This window comes from Mirounga leonina, unplaced genomic scaffold, assembly GCF_011800145.1.
Source record: "Mirounga leonina isolate KUSES-001 unplaced genomic scaffold, KU_Mleo_1.0 Mir_91, whole genome shotgun sequence".
NCBI lineage: Eukaryota > Metazoa > Chordata > Mammalia > Carnivora > Phocidae > Mirounga > Mirounga leonina.
The window spans coordinates 1,561,172-1,579,915 of NW_023270839.1; the positions used below are offsets into that span (position 1 = coordinate 1,561,172).

The 18,744-nt window shown below is 42.9% G+C and overlaps 1 non-coding gene across 1 annotated transcript; it reads left to right on the forward strand.

The window, feature by feature from the left end:
* The first annotated feature begins 15,445 nt into the window (after nt 1-15,445).
* Nucleotides 15,446-15,548, forward strand: LOC118003787. The gene has a single exon (XR_004677420.1). It is a non-coding gene; the product is annotated as a small nucleolar RNA SNORD67 (small nucleolar RNA).
* The last annotated feature ends 3,196 nt before the right edge of the window (nt 15,549-18,744 follow it).

An 18,744-nucleotide genomic window follows, 5' to 3' on the forward strand; every position in this document is an offset into this window, starting at 1 on the left:
CTGAAACAATAGTGAAGAACTCTTGTTGCCACAGAGGACAATACTGTATGAACAGAATGGATTTTGATAATTCTGAGTAGAAAATGACTTGTAAGAATTGGATTCTGAATGTAGAAGTGTTTTTAGGAATGCTTTAGCCAATTTATTTTATGTTTTCCTTTTCAGAAGAGTGAAATATGACTTAAACATTTTCTATCTAAAATTCAAAATAGCCCTTCCAGTTTGTTCAAAATAAAAATTCTAAGGGTAAGAAAGCATTGTGTCATAGTTTAATAGAGTTTGTTTTCTTTTTTAGTAATAGGTACAGTAATGGTGCATTTTACAATCAAAGTTGCCATAGATCAGTAATAATCTAAGCTAAAGATGATCAGAGGTTTCCACAACATCTTCACTGCCTATACACAATTAATTGCAAGACCTTGTCACTTTTTCTTCTGGAATATAATTTTAATCTCACCATCTTCCCCCATTCCCAGTATTTTTTTCCCTCAATTATGATCCTCATAATTTCATCCAAGATTGTTACAATAGTCCTTTATAGTTTTCTTTGTCTTGGGTCTCTTCTCAGGTCAATTCATTCTTCACAACACTGAGTGATCCTCATGAAATACAGCTACATTCAGATCTCTACTCAGCTTGAAACCCTCAATAGCTCCCTATTTCCCAAAGTATGTTTCATAAATATACTAAAAGCATGTCCTCTCCCTACATGCCCATGGCTCATCAACCGAAGTTCTTTTTCCCCTTTAGTTTATATCCTCATTGAGGACAGGGTTTGTATCTATTTTGCCAACCACTAAATTCCAAATCCTTAGCATATCACTGGCACATATGGTCTCAATAAATTTTTGATGAATGAATACATGAGTCAAATATGCTTCGTAATCCATCTAAACATCAAATTCCAGGTAGCAGCTATCTATCTCTTAGAGTTGGCACTTAAAGTTAACCATCCCAAACCTACAGGACAAAGTCCTAAACTCTTTAAAATAGTAATCAAAATCATTAAGTCTATCCCTATGATCTTCTACAGTCTCATGTCTTGTCTCTTTCCACCATGCCATCTTATTCTCCAACCTCATCAGACCACTTGACATTTCGTGAATAGTCTTGCCAAAATTTATAACTTCTTCCTCTGTGTTCCTCTCCTACTGCTAACTCAATGTTATTACATTGAGCTAATTGTATATATATCTGTTTGCCCTCTAGAAAGTGAGTTCTTTTTTTTATTATGTTATGTTAATCACCATACATTACATCATTAGTTTTTGTAGAAAGTGAGTTCTTTTTTTTTTTTTCTTTTTAAGATTTTATTTATTTGAGAGAGAGAGAATGAGAGACAGAAAGCATGAGAGGGAGGAGGGTCAGAGGGAGAAGCAGACTCCCCGCCGAGCAGGGAGCCCGATGCGGGACTCGATCCCGGGACTCCAGGATCATGACCTGAGCCGAAGGCAGTCGCTTAACCGACTGAGCCACCCAGGCGCCCTAGAAAGTGAGTTCTTAAAGGAATTATGCCATAATCATTTTTATGCCCTGAATACCTAGAGTCATTTTCATCAGGAAAATGTGCTGAAGTAAAATGTTTATGGGTAACTATTATTTTCTTTGGGCTGCCATAACAAATCACCACAAACATGGTGGCTTAAAAGAACAAAATTTATTCTTTCATATTTCTGGAGTCAAGGTGTTGGCAGGGCCATACTCTTCAAAGAATCTAGGGGAGAATCTTTTCTCACCTCTTCCAGCATCTGGTGGCTCCAGACACTTCTTGGCCTCCATCTTCACATGGCTTTCTCCTCTTTTCTGTGTCTTTTCTCCATTAACATGATAAAGATGCTTTTCATTGGAGTTAGAGCCCAACTGGATAATCTTGAGATTCTTAGCTGATTTACACTTGCTAAAACCTCTTTTCCAGGGGCACCTGGGTGGCTCAGTCAGTGAAGCATCTGACTCTTGATTTCGGCTCTGGTCATGATCTCAGGGTCATGAGATTGAGCCCTGTCACAGGCTCCATGCTCAGCAGGGAGTCTGATTGAGACTCTCTCCCTTTCCCCCTCCACCCCTGTGTTCTCTTTCTCTAAAATAAATAAACAAATCTTTAAAAAAATTTTTTTTTAAATAAACCTCTTTTCCAAGTAAGATTACCTTCACAGGTTCTGGGATGTAGACATATCTTTGTGAGGGGCACCATTCAACCCATTAAATGGCTTTCTAGCATACATACTTTTCTCACAAATATTTCTAAGTGCCTTAGAAGTGAGATTTAGCAGATCTGGAAGATTCTAAGGCACAATGTAAAGGTGGATCTCCAAGAGACCACATATAAAAAAACCCACACATTTTGAATAATACTAATATATAATCAAGTTGCTTAAATCTCGGGCTAATGTTGCCATTTTGCATTACTGCATTTTTACTGATGTTAGAATTATGTCCATTCTGTGGTATATCACTAAAATGCAAATAAGTTATTCTATTACAGACCATGGAATATAATCTCATCCCTCCTCATTCAAAGTAAGCATGCATTTTATTCATACACTTTCCAAAGACAAGCAAATTATACCAAAAGCTATAAAACCATATATAGCTTTTGCTGTTGCTAGCCCAGTGGAACATTGCTATTTCTTGTTGGTGTCCCTTAACCTTGCCCATAAATTTTAAATAGTTTATTAGTTTTGCTTTAATTTCTTCTTTTGAGAATGACATCTGTTTCCTTATAGGATCCTAAAAGATGTAACTGGCATTAATGACCCCAGGAAATAAACCTTTAAAAGGGAATTTTGTAATTAAGTTGCTAACACATTTATGAAGAATGCAGATAACCTCCTTGCCATAGGGAAATATGACAAGAAATCATGGCATATAGTGGCATCACTATTACTCAAATTATCACCTATGGTGGCACGGAATAGAGAGTAGGTGAGGGCAGAATACTGGAAGACCAAGTGACTGTGACACTTGATCACTTTGGGCACAATGGTGACTACATAACTGTGGCTTGCACTGATTATTTCTGACCATTCTCTATAGTGTGTAAAGAGAAGAGGACAAATTGAAGGCCCTGAATGCCAAAGTCATTGCATAAAGGAAAATCACAAAGCCTTTATGGCTAATAAAAAGGAATGTTTTATCCTTTATAGCTGCAGAACAGATATGGCTAAGGATCAAGACCCTGGCCTGACTCTAAAAGTTGCAAGCTCTGGTGCCAATTACATATGCCCATTTGATCCAGGGAATAGGAAGTAGCAAGCACCCTAGATGCTTTACTAAAATACTTATGTGCCAAAGGAGAGGAGGTCAACCCCACAAAAGTGCTGTGTCCTTCACAAAAGTGAAGTTTCTAGGCCTCTGTGTCATCTGGAGCTTGCTGTGATGACCTTTCTAAAATGAGAGTCCCATGATACTGCCCACCACAATTAGGCACAATTTCATGCATCTCTGGATAACGGGGGCTGCATGTACTACATTTGGGCACGTGGTTCCAATTTATTTCCTGAGTAATCCATAAGGAAGTTTTGAGTGATGTTAAAAGCATAAAAATATTCTGCAGCAGAGGCAGGGGCAGTATAAACTACCTTGCCACCTAAGCCTTAGGACCCAGCAGATGGATTTCTATTCAGAGTTTTTGGCAGACAGAGAGGATCTGGTAAACCTTGATAGGAAAGCACTAAGGGTTGGAGTAAGTTCATGTCTTCTTCTGCCATTAACCATTTTCCATTTGAAAGCCAACCTCTGGCCTGCTTTAGTGGAGCTTGAAGACCTGACCATGAGAGATCGAGTGACTCTACGGTCTGAACTGCCCATGTTATGATCTACTGGATCACAAAATTGCACATGTGCAGTAGTATTCCATTGTTAAATGAAAATGGTATGTATGAGATTGAGATTTAGCCAAAATGGAAGTTTCTACAGAACGAATGAGTAGGTAGCTCAGAATCCCATGGTATCTGCTTCTACTGCTTTGCCGCTTCTTTCTTAACTTGCGTCCCTGGCTCAGCACTGTATGCCAACACATGCCAGGAAGTAGATAGCCACTGCATCATCGCTCCCCCAGAGGTGGCCCTGAAAGACAGAACCTAAGGAAAATCCTCTAAAAGAAAATATCTAGTTGTCTACTTGGCAGGGAAGGAGAGATGCCCGGAGATGCAGGTTTATGCTGATTTCTAAGAGTAGATAGCAAGTTTACTAGTTGGGCAGGGACCTGGGAAGAACAACATCAGGAGAATGGTAATAAGAAAGAAGGGAAAGAGGCATCTGGATGAGCCCTTAATAAACTGGTAAATAAAGCTTTTAATAGGCCAGTGAGTAAGATGACATAACCCATAGATATCAGTCAGATTTTAATCCCAGCCACTCTCCATGCTTGCTAAATGAGCCTATGAGAAAGCACCAAGAGGGCAGGGATGGAAGTCTTGATTGTACTCAACAATATGAACTTTTCTCTCACCAAGGCTGAACAGTAGCTACTCCACTCCTGACCCCACAGTCTCTCAATTCATCCCCAAACCTGTTTTCATCCATGGGAGAAAGGCCTACTACTGCAGATAAGAAAAGTTGAAACATCAGAGAGACTGGAGTTGAAGGACAGCTATTACCCACTTTATATGTGTGCCCAGAATCTTTTCCCCTTCCCCACCATTTCCTTAAAGTGATATAGTGTACAGATTATGGCTATATGGGATTGGTTTTCTACTCATTTCACACTTTACCGAGAAGATGACAATTCAGATCTTTTTAGAAGGCATTTTAGAGGAGACTACCACCCTCTGTTGAGTTGTCATTTTTAAAATTTATTTGACTTGCTGCTGTAAATATCTGAAAAATTCAGCAAATTGCAGAATACAGATTAGTAGTCAACAACAAAAATTAATAATGAAAAGGAAGCACTGGTCTTTATTGGCAATGTGAGCATCCAGTTTCACATTGTCACTAAACACATCGGAGTGTCTTTGTTCCTTCTCTTAGCATGAACTGTGGGTTGATGTCAGAGTCTGCTGTGACACCTGCCAGCAACTCTGCCCCTTCATAATTCAGTTTTTCTCACATGAGCAGAGCTATCTATGAAATGTACTAATAGATGTGCGCAGTTTGTTTGTTTACCAAGAAATTAGAAAATTAGAGTTCGACAGAAGGCGGGGTGGGGGGTGTCATGTAATCACGCTCACTTTAGTCTGTTGAGTTCAAAATATATTGTGATGCTAGCATTGTGTAATGTTACCTTTGATCCTCTTGTTAAAATACAAAGTCTTATAAACTAACAAAAAAAGGAAAATATACATATATATTTTTTTTAATTCAGCAGCAGAAATTTCAGGCCATTCTCCTGAGACATAATTTATTGGTTCCATAACTTTTTAAGCTTCAGTTTCCTTATTTAGGTTTCCACAAGTTAGTCATCACTTAGAGCCTGCATTTTTACTTTGTAAGAAGGGCCTGTGATCCCTTTAAATTTAGGTTGTTTGAGCTGTGAAAATGCTTATAAAAATAAACATGTTTTGTTTAAACTGTTCTAGTTTAAACTGTTCTTGTTTGTCGGAAAACTGCACCCTATTCATGCTTTTGTTTTGTTCATTGTCTTTGCCTTGCTTTATTTTTCTGATGGAGTAAAACCTATGATTTGTAGTCTAAATTTTTTATAACAAACTTGTGATTATTTGAACTCATTTCCATTATAGTCTGTGCCTATCTTATTTAGTTTGCAAAATATCTTTTTGGGATATTTAGGGGCTAAAAAACTAAAGATTAAGTAGGGAATTTAATTTTAGTTCTTGAATTTATTGGCAAAATATTATAGCTAGATTATTCTTTATCTCCCTATGTCCCAAATAATTAGAGAAATGTAAGTTATTAGCTGTGTCCACTCAAGCAATATAAACTTAATTTTGTATACTTTTTTTAGAGTGGGAGAGGGACAGAGGGAGAGGGAGAGAGAGAATCTCAGGCAGACTCCACGCTGAGTGCAGAGCCTGATGCGGGGCCTGATGCGGGGCTTTATTTCCCAACCCTGAGATCATGATCTGAGCCGAAACCAAGAGTTGGATGCTTAACTGACTGAGCCACCCAGGTGCCCCTGATTTCATATACTTTTTAATGAATCTCTTTATCTGCCAATCCTTGATTAAAGTAAATAAATTAATTCCTTAAGTCATATTTATTTCTATGTTTTTTTAAATTTTGCCCATTTCTAGAGAGAATGCCTTGGTTACTGCTTGGTACCAGATAACCTCTTAAAATACAAATGAAAAAGTACACCTGATTTTTTTTTTTAATATTTTAGTTATTTATTTGAGAGAGAGAGAGCACGAGCAGGGGGATAGGGAGAAGCAGGCTCCCCGCTGAGCTGGGAGCCCAATGTGGGGCTCAATCCCAGGACCCTAGGACCATGACCTGAGCCGAAGGCAGACATTTAACCAACTGAGCCACCCGGAGGCCTGGCAAAGTACACCTGATTTAATCAGACTTGCTTCTAAGGACTTTATGTCTGTTTCACTTGAAAACCCAAGATTATTAATGTTTCTGAAAGTACTTGAGAATGATTCCTTCTAAAATCATATGGCTTCAAGTTTATCTTCCTTTTCAAATAAACTGGACTTAATATTTAAAATAATTTATTTAAAATAATTGTTAAATTAGTAATTTCTTTTAACTTAGCTTTCTAATCAGCTAGTAAAACATGCATAACAATGCAAATGTCAGCATATACAAATTTGGGAACTGTGGCAGTATGGAATAAGCCATTTAGTACAACATTTGGGGAGTAATGCAGGTCAGACTGGTACTAATTTTAATTTTGATTAATATCTGGCTTGTCAGTCTATGCATTTACATTTTCAATGTTGACAAGTATAAACCACAGGTGCTATGCCTATAGACAACTAATAAATGTTTTTTCATTACACTATTACTTTCTTTAAAGTATTCTACTGATTACCAATTGCACCACTGCTCAACTGAACTTTTTTTTTACAAAAAATGTACAGTTATGAATAAAAACAATAATTTTAGTCTTTGTCAGTATATAGTAATTTTCTTTAATTATCTTTACAGCTCAGAGGCCAAACTATATAGTAGAGACTATGTCAGGATCATCTCTAGAGACAGGTTTCTCATGCTCATGGATAAAAATCAGAGTAAGAGTAAAGTTGTCAAACTACACCAGAAATCAGCAGGTGAACAAAATTAACATGGCATTATTTACTCTTATAAACTTTTAGGCTTTTAAAAATATCCCTTTGTAAAAGCCTTGACTAAAAAATGTGGCCAGGGCACCTGAATGGCTTAGTCGTTAAGCGTCTGCCTTAGGCTCAGGTCATGATTCCAGGGTCCTGGGATCCAGCCCCGCATCAGGCTCCCTGCTCGGCGAGAAGCCTGCTTCTCCCTCTCCCACTCCCCCTGCTTGTGTTCCCTCTCTTGCTGTCTTTCTCCCTGTCAAATAAATAAATAAATAAAATCTTAAAAAATAAATAAATAAACAAACAAATAAATAATGTGGCCAGAGGGGATGGGGGGGCTAGGCAAAATAGACAAAGTGCACTGAGAGCTACCAACTTCCAGTTACAAAATAAGTAAGTCAGATGAAACATGAAAAGTACAGCAGAGAAATGTAACAATACAGACTTTTTAAAAAACAGCTTTTGTAGAATTCAAGGCAAAAAGGAAACAATGAAAAATATACAACCCACAATGAAGATGTTAGTTATGGACTTTTAAGTACAGAATGTGTAAAAATATATAAAGAAAATGTTTTAGGGATACAAAGATTCCTTGAAAAAAATGCAGTACAAGTGTTACAGAACCTGGACTGGATCGCCCGATGGAAGAAACAAGCGGCACCCGGAGATCTTGGAGGATCGGAGGTTTATTTAATGCTGACAGGCTCAGAGGAGGGTGATCTCCGAAGGTCTGAGCCCCGAGAACAAAGGGGGCAATTTATACATTTCTACTTCCACATACTTGGCACTTCTGGCGCGTGCACGAAGTGGGGCAGGGAGAAGAACCTGGATTGGTGCGCGTGGGAAGCAGAGCAGGGAGAAGTACCCGTAAGAGCCCCAGGGCAAGGACTGGGACCCTCTCACTGGCTCGGTCAGCCATCTTAGGTCACAGATTTTCCTATCATTCCCCCCTTTGATGCCCCTTTATTTTATTTTATTTTATTTTTTAAAGATTTTATTTATTCATTTGAGACATAGAGATACACAGAGAGAGAGAGCATGAGCAGGGAGAGAGGCAGAGGGAGAGGGAGAAGCAGGCTCCCCGCTGAGCCAGGAGCCCGATGCGGGGCTCGATCCCAGGACCCTGGGATCATGACCTGAGCCGAAGGTAGATGCCTAACCATCTGAGCCACCCAGGCGCCCCTTTGATGCCCCTTTAAACACCTAGTTTAGAGGGCATCATTTTTAACTTCTAAGGGGCGATAGTGAGTAAGGAATAACTGGAGTCTGATTTTAGCAATTTGAGTAGTGATAAACCTAGTAAGAGCATTAAGAATACAAGGACCAAATGCTACTATGAGGAGAAGCAATAGGAGGGGGCCGACGAGGGGGGCAAACCAAGGGAACCACTGTGAGAGGGTATCCCACCAAGTTGTCCGTGGAGTGTTTCCCACCGGCAATGTACTTGTTCCTGTAACTGGGATAGAGTTTTCTTGGACCACCCCCAACTCGTTAGCATAGAAACAACATTCCTCCTGTAAGAAGAGGCAGAGCCCCCCTTGCACGGCTGTGAGCAAGTCAAGCCCACACCTGTTTTGGAGGACCACTGAGGCCAGTGAATCGAGTTGGTGCTGCAGGGCCAGGGCTGACTGAGTGAGGGCGGACAAGTCTGCTGTGAGTTGTTGCGCTGACCCCTGGTACTGAACCTGAGACATCCCAATGCCAGTGGCACCGAGGGCAATACCTGATTCGGCCAGCAGGCTCACAATAAGAGGGATGGCCGCGGGGAAGCGTCGAGGGCGGCTGGGAGGTCTCCATGTGAGTGGGGCATAGCTCCCAGGGAGGACTGAAAGATCAGGTAAGAGGCTGACAAGCGTGCATGACTGATCGTGTGGGGTGATGCAGATGTATACACCTTGATCACGAGCCAGAAAAGTGTTGTTAGGTGCACAGACTTGACTGTGGCCCATGATGGGAGAGGAAGAGTTGCCATACAGCAGTACTGGAGCCAGAAAGGGATAATCTGAGGTCCCCGGTGCCAAGGTGGGAGGTGACATGGTAGATTGGTTGAGGATGACACCTAGGTATTGGATGGGACCGGGCTTCATACAGATCCAGCAGTCAGACACTAGGGGTGGATTCGAGTGGTTAAGCGCTTGGTGGGAGGCATTAATCATACCTAACAGTTGTGCTATATATAGAGTGTGGGGCCCTGTCCATTGTGGTTTGAGGGTATCTTTCTTCCAATCTTTGACCCAAACTGAGTCCCCTGTCTGGAAGGAGTGTACCTGAGACCCTAAGGAGATTGGAGCCCTCTCATTGGTGTACTTTTGTAATTTATTTAGGGTGGCCCCCAGGGCCTGAAGCTGCTCCTTTATCCCTTTATCTCCAACCTGATGCAAGTTTCCTGGAAGACTTCCCAAGCACGGGGGTGGCCATCCATATATTAATTCGAATGGGGAGAAACCGAATGTCCCGGGCATGCAGCGAGCACACAGGAGGGCTAGGGGTAGCAGATCCGGCCATGGGAGGTTAGTCTCCTGACAAAACTTTGCTAAGGTTCCCTTGAGGGTGCGATTCATTCGCTCTACTTTCCCTGAACTTTGGGGCCGGTAAGCGGTGTGGAGTCTCCAGGTGATGTTGAGGGATTTGGTCAAGACCTGTACAAGGTCTGCTACAAATGCGGTCCATTGTCACTATGGATTGTTAGTGGCAGGCCGAACCGGGGCACGATCTCCCACAAGAGGACTTTAGCTACTTCCTGGCTTTGTTCCATCCTGGTCGGGAAGGCTTCAACCCACCCAGAATATGTGCATACTATTACTAAGAGATATCTGAACCCCCTGCTCGGCTGCACATCTGTGAAGTCTACCTCTAGATCTTCGAACGGGGTTGCTCCCATCCTCTGGACACCTGGCGGGGGCCATGGTGCAGACCAAGCATTATTTTTAGCACATGTTATGCATTGTTCACTCGTTGCTCGGCATAGTGCTGGCAGCTGACTGACGTAGTAGTGCTTCTTGAGAAGGGCCTCTAATGCAGTTTTCCCCAGATGAGTGAGTCGGTGGTATTCTTTGACTAGATGCCCTCCAGTTGCTGTTGGAACAAAGTTTCACCTGCCTGGCATCATCCACCATCCCTTTTCAGTCAGGGTGGCTCCCTCAGCCATGGCCCATTCCTTTTCCTTTTTAGTGTAACTGGGCAGAGGGACTTCTTCCAGGGGTGTCAGGGCCATGGTGAGGGAAGGGGCTGTGTCCATGTCCTCACTGGCTGTGGTCTTGGCTGCCTCATCTGCCAGATGATTTCCCCATGCTTCTTCCTCCTTTCTGGTGTCCCTTACAGTGCAGGATTGCTACTTACTTTGGAAGCCAGATGGCTTCGAGGAGTCTCAGTATCTCCTCCTTGTTCTTGATAGCTTTTCCTGCTGTGGTTAGGAGGCCCTCATATGTTCTGAGGGACACAACTGCATGAGGGACCTTGACTTTTGTCCGCCTCCTTGATGAGTAGGACTGTGGCTGCCAGCGCCCTGAGGCATGGTGGCCATCCCACTGCCACAGGGTCCAGCTTCTTTGACAGGTAAGCAACTGGCTGTTGCCAGGATCCAACAGTCTGGATGAGTACCCTGAGCGCTATTTTTTCCTTTTCATCTACAAAGAGATTGAAGGGTTTTTCTACATCTGGTAGGCCCAGGGCTGGAGCCCCCCCAGGGCAGTCTTTATCTCTGTGAGAGCAGCTTCTGCTCCTCAGTCCAGGCAGGGGGTTCTTGATCTGGTCCCCCTAAGAGATCATAAAGGGGTCTTGCTATTGCTGAGAACCCAGGGATCAAGATGTGGCAGAATCCTGCAGCCCCCAGGAATTCTCGTAGGCCCCTTTTGGTCTGGGGCTGTGGCAGGGAGATGATGACCCTTTTCCTCTCCAGTCCTAGTTCTCTCTTCCCTTGGGTGAGGAGGAAACCAAGGTATCGGACCTGTTGTTGGCAGATTTGTGCCTTCTTCCATGAGGCTCAGTATCCCGAGTCTGACAGGAGCTGTAGGAGGGCCTTGCTGCCTTTTGTGCAGTCTTCTTGTGTGTCACTGGCGAGGAGGAGGTCATCCACATACTGGAGGAGGGTGCATCGTGTGGCCTCTCTTGGGAAGCTGGTGAAGTCCACAGCCAGTGCTTCCCCAAAGAGGGTTGGTGAGTTTTTAAACCCTTGCAGGAGGTGCGTCCAAGTCAGCTGCATCTGGCGCCCTGTATCAGGTTCCGACCATTCAAAGGCAAACAGTGGCTGGCTCTGGGGAGCCAAGTGGAGACAGAAGAAGGCATCCTTCAAATCTGGGCAAGTGAACCATCTGGCCAACCCTGGGATTTGGCTGAGGAGGGTGTATGGGTTCGGGACCACTGGGTGCAGAGAGATGGTCACCTTGTTGATGGCCTGCAGGTCTTGAACTGGTTGGTATCCCCCTCCTGGCTTCTTGACTGGCAGGAGTGGGGTATTCCAGGCTGACTGGCACTCGACTAGAATACCCACTTCTCTGAGTTTGGTCAGATGTTCTTGGATGCCGATCTTAGCTTCTTGTGGAAGGGGGTATTGCCTTTGCCTCTGAGGTTGGGCTCCTGGGATTAGTTCGACAATGATAGGGGCCCGATTCCGGGCTAGTCCAGGTGGGTTGTTTTCAGCCCATACTGAAGGGAAGGCAAGTTTGAACTCCAGTGGGCTGCTCGGTTGGGCCTGGACACAGAATAGCCTCCATTCTTCTTCCGTTGGCGTGGTAATTGCTAATATTAGAGACCCTGCCTCCTCTTGCGTTGGGTTCAGTCAGAGGCTAGTGTGTCCAGTGGGCTCAAAGGTTATCTGAGCCCTAAGCTTGGAGAGTATGTCTCGGCCCAGGAGAGGGATGGGGCAATCAGGCAGATAAAGGAATTCATGTCAGACCTTGTGGCCCCTGAGTTTGCACTGGAGAGCCTGGCAAAAGGGCTGTTATATCGCCTGCATCCCGGTGGCCCTGAGGATGGTTGCAGTCCTTTTGCTGAAAGGTGCCACTGGGGAGATAACAACAGAGTGCTCAGTGCCAGTATCAATCATAAAAGTCACTGGTTGGCCCCCCACCTTCATTTTGACCATGGGCTCATGGGGGCCAAGGAGGAAAGAGCCTGGTCACCCTCAGTCTGAGTCCATTCCCGCAAGGCCTATGAGGTACTCCTCTCAGGGTTCTTCCTTATAGTGGCTGAGCTTTTGAGCCTTTCCCCAGTTGGAACATTTGTTTTTCCAATGCGCTGTCTCTTTACAGTAGGCACATTGATCCCTTGGCAAGGGGCTTCTGGGCTTCCCCCTTTTGGTGGTTGGGGTCTCCCCATCTTTGTGTTGTCCTTTTCTTTCAGGGTGGTGAGGAAGCTGACTTTCTTTTTCATCTTTTTGTCAGCTTCCTGTTCAGCTGTGACCTCTCTGTTCATGTAGACTTTATTGGCAATCTCTATCAGCTGGGTGATGTTCATCCCAGCAAAACCCTCTAGTGTCTGAAGTTTTTTCCTAATGTCTGGGGCGGCCTGAGCCATGAAGGAGGTGTTTACCATCTGTTGGCTTTCCTGTGCCTCAGGGTCAAATGGAGTGTATATCCTGTAGGCTTCACATAGTCTTTCATAGTAGACCCCGGGGGACTCCCCTGGTTGTTGAGTGACCGAGGATACCTTAATCATATTCATGGGTTTCTTAGCTCCTGCCCGGATTCCCTGGAGGAGGGCCTCCTGGTACCGGCAGATGTGGGCCTGTCCCTTGGTTGTGGTGAAGTCCCATGCTGGGCGCTCTTCGGGTTCGGCTGCATTAGCCCAGGCGGCAGGGCCGATGACTCCCACTGGTGCATGCTCTTCCAGGTACTGCCATGCACCTTTCATTATTCTCCTCCTCTCCTCTGTGTTAAACAGGGTGCGGAGTAACTGTTGACAGTCTTCCCAGGTTGGCCGATGAGTCTGGAAGAGGGATTCTATGAGGTCTACCATAGCCTGTGGTTTCTCAGAGTAGGATGGGGTGTTATTTTTCCAGTTGAGGAGGTCGGTGGTGGAGAAGGGCTGATAATACATCATGGAATGGCTGGGTTGGACCGTCCCATCTTCATTGTGCCTCTCGGGTTCCCGCATCTCTTGTACTGGCATTTGAAGAGTGTTTGTGCCTGGCCTGGGGCACAGCCTGGCTGCTGGTCCTGGAGAAAGTGGATTTTTTAGGCCTGGGGGCACCAGTGGATCCTCTGGGCCTGGGGGCGCAGGTGAAACCGATGGCAGCAGAGTGTCTGGAGCTGAAGGGCCAGGTGTAGACAGTCTTGAGGGTATCTATGGTGGGGGCAGGGTCGGTTTGTCCTCGGGATCTCTGGCTAGGATTTGTGGAGACTGGGGCTTTTGCTGATTTTCTTTAGGTTGCTTGGATGAGGCAATTAAGACCCTGGCCTGTCCCTGCCTATTGCAAGTGAGTTGCACCAGGGGGGAAGAGCCTGAGCAATTCCTAGCCAGGAGTCAATGTACAGAAACTGGTCAGGGTGTCCTGGCTTTCCTGTTATGACTCGCCATACTCGACGAATCACTAGGACATCCAATGTCCTGTCTGAAGGCCACCTGACAGACGTCAAAGGTGGGCCATTCCAATTCACATAGGGTTCTCAACTTGCTGGGGTTCATCCTGACTCCATAGTCTCCTGAAAACCCCTTCTTGAAATTTTTGATCATGGTCTCTAGAACCATAGGTTTACTCTGCCCTGACCCCATGGTGATGTCCCCATGTGTGGTGGTGCAGAGACAGACAAAGGGGGGGGTGCCTCCTGAGATGAGGAGACCAATCAGATGCCCATCTGGCCATGTCCTGAAGGAGCTTAGGTGAGGCTTAGCCGTAGCGGTCTCAGTGACTTATGATCGGAAACTATTCTGATGCCGCCATAGACTGTATGCCATTCACCATGGAATTACAGACGGGCCCACTCAGACTCCGTAGGCTTCTGGGGACCTTAAGGCTGCCCACCCGTGGAGTCACAGAATCAGTCTGCTTGAGCAAGCCCGGTTGGACTGCACATTCACTCACACATTCACACTCCAGAAGTTATTACATTCCCTCCCTGGGAATCCCTATGTGTGAGACCTCTAAGAGGTCTCTGGGAGGTGATCAGGCTCCCCTTCCACCACAATGGGGCTGGGCCTGTCTGGGTCCTGGGGCCCCAGGCCTTACCGGAATCCAACGTTGGGACCATGTCCTCACCTGCCAAGTCTCCTCGAGTCCAGCGAGAACAGCGGAGCGGGGCCGGTCCGAGGTGACCAGGGTGAGAGACTGCTGAAAATTAGGCAGGGTGCGCTTTCTCTGTTATGATCCCTCATTCCGTCACCACCCCACCATTACCCCCAAACCAGTGGCAACAATGGGCCAGCGTGGTTCGGTTTCCTGGTCAGGGAACCAAATGTTACAGAACCTGGACTGGATCGCCCAATGGAAGAAACCAAGCGGCACCCAGAGATCTTGGAGGATCGGAGGTTTATTTAATGCTGGCGGGCTCAGAGGAGAGTGATCTCTAAAGGTCTGAGCCCCGAGCACAAACAAAAGGGGCAATTTATACACTTCTGCTTCTGCGTACTTGGCACTTTTGGCGTGTGCACGAAGCGAGGCAGGGAGAAGAACCTGGATTGGTGCTCATGGGAAGCAGAGCTGGGAGAAGAATCCGGAAGAGCCCAGGGGCAAAGACTGGGACTCTCTCGCTGGCTTGGTCGGCTATCTTAGGACATAGATTTTCCTTATCAGAAGTAGGGGACCACACCACTCTATCAATCTTTGACAAATTAAGGCAAAACATGAATAAGGTACAGATGTGAAAAATATAATTAGCAAATTTGATTTGAAAAATTGTAAATATGTCATTTTTGTGTCCTATACTTGAAAACACCCACTTTTTTTTTTTTTTAAGATTTTATTTATTTATTTGGCAGAGAGAGACACAGTGAGAGAGGTAACACAAGCAGGGGGAACAGGAGAGGGAGAAGCAGGCTTCCCGCCGAGCAGGGAGCCCGATGTGGGGCTCGATCCCAGGACCCTGGGATCATGACCTGAGCCAAAGGCAGATGCTTAATGACTGAGCCACCCAGGTGCCCCAAAAACACCCACTTTTAAGAATCCATGGAACATTCACATTCCTTAATCTTATAGTAAGCCATAAAACACTCAATATAGTTCACATATTCTCACCACACTGCAATAACTATAAACATTAATATTTTAAAGCTTAACCATAGGCAACTTGGAAACAAAAAAATTTCTCTAGTAGTTAAATTACAAAGTATTTAAAATAGAGAGTGATGAGTTGCACACTGGTGGAGCCCCGGTATCAGGTGATACAGGCACCACTCAGGACCACCCTGCTGACAAAGTGTTTAAAATAGAAATTCACAGTAGGAGAGCTTATTTTTCATTCATACTGGAATTCAAATAAAATTTGTAAGCATAAGATTTTTATATTTGTTAAAGAGATATTGCTTTAAAATTTTGAGAAACACTGATTTAGAATAAAATCAAAATATATTATGTATGAAAATTCATAGGTACGAAGTCAAGCTTGAAACAATGCTTAAATGTTTCTATTATTGGGCGCCTGGGTGGCTCAGTTGGTTAAGCGACTGCCTTCGGCTCAGGTCATGATCCTGGAGTCCCTGGATCGAGTCCCGCATCGGGCTCCCTGCTCGGGGGGGAGTCTGCTTCTCCCTCTGAGCCTCCCCCCTCTCATGTGCGCTCTCTCATTCTCTCTCTCTCAAATAAATAAATAAATAAATAAATAAATAAATAAATAAAATCTAAAAAAAAAATGTTTCTATTATTAATCAGTATGAATTAAAGTTACCCATAATGCTTAAAAAGGTAGAAAGAAAGCACAACCATCTAAAGAAATAAGGAAAAAACAATTAATAAATTCATTGATCGCTGTCAATTCAAAAGTCTCAAGTAGAATAAAATGTTCAACAAATTTGAAAATATCTTTCAAAGTGATTGATGAAGGAAAAGGTAGATTAATGGGAGGAAAAACTACTATCTTTGTATTAGTAAATCAAAAAAGAAAAAGTTTCACTATCCAGAGCAATGTTGAAAAAAATTTTACTGAACTGGAAAGATAAATTAACAACATGATCAAGAATTTTTATTTCCAACCAACTGCGGGTCTTATATTTAATGGAGCATTTATATTAAAGTTAAATTCGGGAATGACATGGCCTGCATCACCGTCTCTATTTATCTATTTTTTCCTGGAATTTAAGCTAATGCTACGAAACAAGCCAAAAAAGAAGGAAGGAAGAAAGGAAGGAGAGAGGGAAGGGAGGGAGAGAGGAAGTGGAAGAGGAAAAGAAGGGTGGAGGAAGTGAGCCAGAAAGAGAAAATGAAGGGTATAAATATTGGAAAAGACAAAAATGTACTTGGAGGCAACAGGATTATCCTATCAGTGCCCCCAAGGAAATGTTAGCCGTTAACAAAAACTAAAAAGCATAGAATTCTTATGAAAAACAAAAGCAGGGGTGCCTGGGTGGCTCAGTCTATTAAGCAGCTGCCTTCAGCTCAGGTCATGTCTGGGATCAAGCCCTGCATTAGGCTCCCTGCTCAGTGGGGAGTCTGCTTCTCCCTCAGACCCTCCCCCCATCTCATGCTCTCTCACTCCCTCTCACTCAAATAAGTAAAATCTTAAAAAAAAAAAAGCAAGCAAGCAAGCAAGAAAGAAAACAAAAGCAAACTAGAAATATATTACCCCAAAAAAGAGATTTAAATGAATGGGCATTTATTTTCTACTGGGCTTTTTGGTAAGATTCAATATCAATATATCAATTCCCCCAAATTAATTTATATGCTAAATTCAGTTCAAATAAAAACCTTAACAGAATTTGTAAACAATCTTGAAGTACTTCTATGATGCTTCTGGATAACACATGAGCAAATATTGCAAGAAAAAATATAAATAAAGAAGAGTAACGAGAAGGAAATCACCTCACTAATATTAACACATATTTGTAAACAGCTGTTTGCATTTTTAATCACATATGAATCATCAGAAAAGACATTGGTGCTTCATCTCTAGGAACTTGGAATGAGGTGAACGGTTGTGTCTGAAACATTAGACAAATCCAAATAAAGACCATCTAAACAAACACACATTCCACAATAATCATATGTTTGCAAGTGAAGGAATGAAGTCACTTAATGAGACTGAGTGAAGAATGAATGAAGTGTAAACAGAAAAATTCAAAAGATAATATATATAAAAAAGAACACACAAATAATCCTCTACTTCTTCTATAAATAATGAGTAAAAGAAACTGGCCAAATGTGAGTTGTTGATAAAACATTTAAAGTAGTAAAATGTCTTTTAAATTTTTATTTTTCAAATATTTGTGTTTCAAGAGCAAGTAGAAATGAGATCATCTTTTAACTGATTTGATCATTTATAAACAAATGTGCCTCTTTTTTATTATTTAGCTTTCTTCCAGAGAGCAACTTCTAATACAGGTGCAGAATTATGTGTTCTCAAAGATTTTGTTATAGTCTTTGGTAAGTGTTTCAAAGTGGAAACAAAGCTGACCTTGGAGTGTAGTAATTTATCATTAACAGCTCTCCACAAAATCAACTTTAGAAGTTACAAATGAAGACTTACCATCTAAAAATTTGTCACAAGAGTTTTCTGCTGAAGGAATTCAGAGGAGAAAGCACTGACCTTGCTCTGGCAGTTTTTAGATGGTGTTTCATTTATAGACAGAATAAAAGAAATATGAGCTTGTCATATCGGAGCTTATTTTGCAAACTTAAACGCTTCAAGTGGAGCATGACTTTAAAATTTTCTTTTTTACACTATTAAAACATAATCGTGAGAGTTGTGCCTCCTCCCTATCATTCCAGAAAAATTATTCTAATTGGAACCTTCATCCACAGAATCTCTTTTTCTCCTTGTTTTTCTTTGCCTGAGACAACAATCTTTCAAATCAGTCTTTTGACTCACCTCCCAAGTCGCCTTTCAAAGACTTCCCCACAGGCAGGATAGGGGAGTGGACAGAGGCCTGGCTGGAGGAAAAGGAAACTGATTCCGATAATAGCTTTGTACACGTTTACTTTCTCTGAAAAGGGAAAATGACACCCTTTCTTTCCAACGGCCCAATGTGCGGGCTCTTGACTTTGTTCATTTATCTACATTATGCCCCCATAACATTATCTAATTATTTCAATGTGTTAAGAACAAGGGACCAGGACATATATTTATTTTATATTACCTACAGTTCTATCATGGGGCTAAAAACTTAATACTTCTGTGGGGCAATACAAATTTTGAATTGAATGAGAATTATTATTCCATATTACAATACCGAAACACTTTAGAAGTCTAAAGGGATAAACAAATATAAGATTTTATTACTATATTACAGAAGTTGGGGGGCACCTGGGTTGCTCAGTCCATTAAGCATCTGACTCTTGATCTCAGCTCAGGTCTTCATCTCAAGGTTGTGAGTCCAAGCCCTGCATTTAAAAAATAAATAAAAATGTATTACAGAAGTTGGAAGTTTACTATATCTTTTTTTTTTTAGGTGAAAATTCTTTTTTTTATTGTTATGCTAAGTG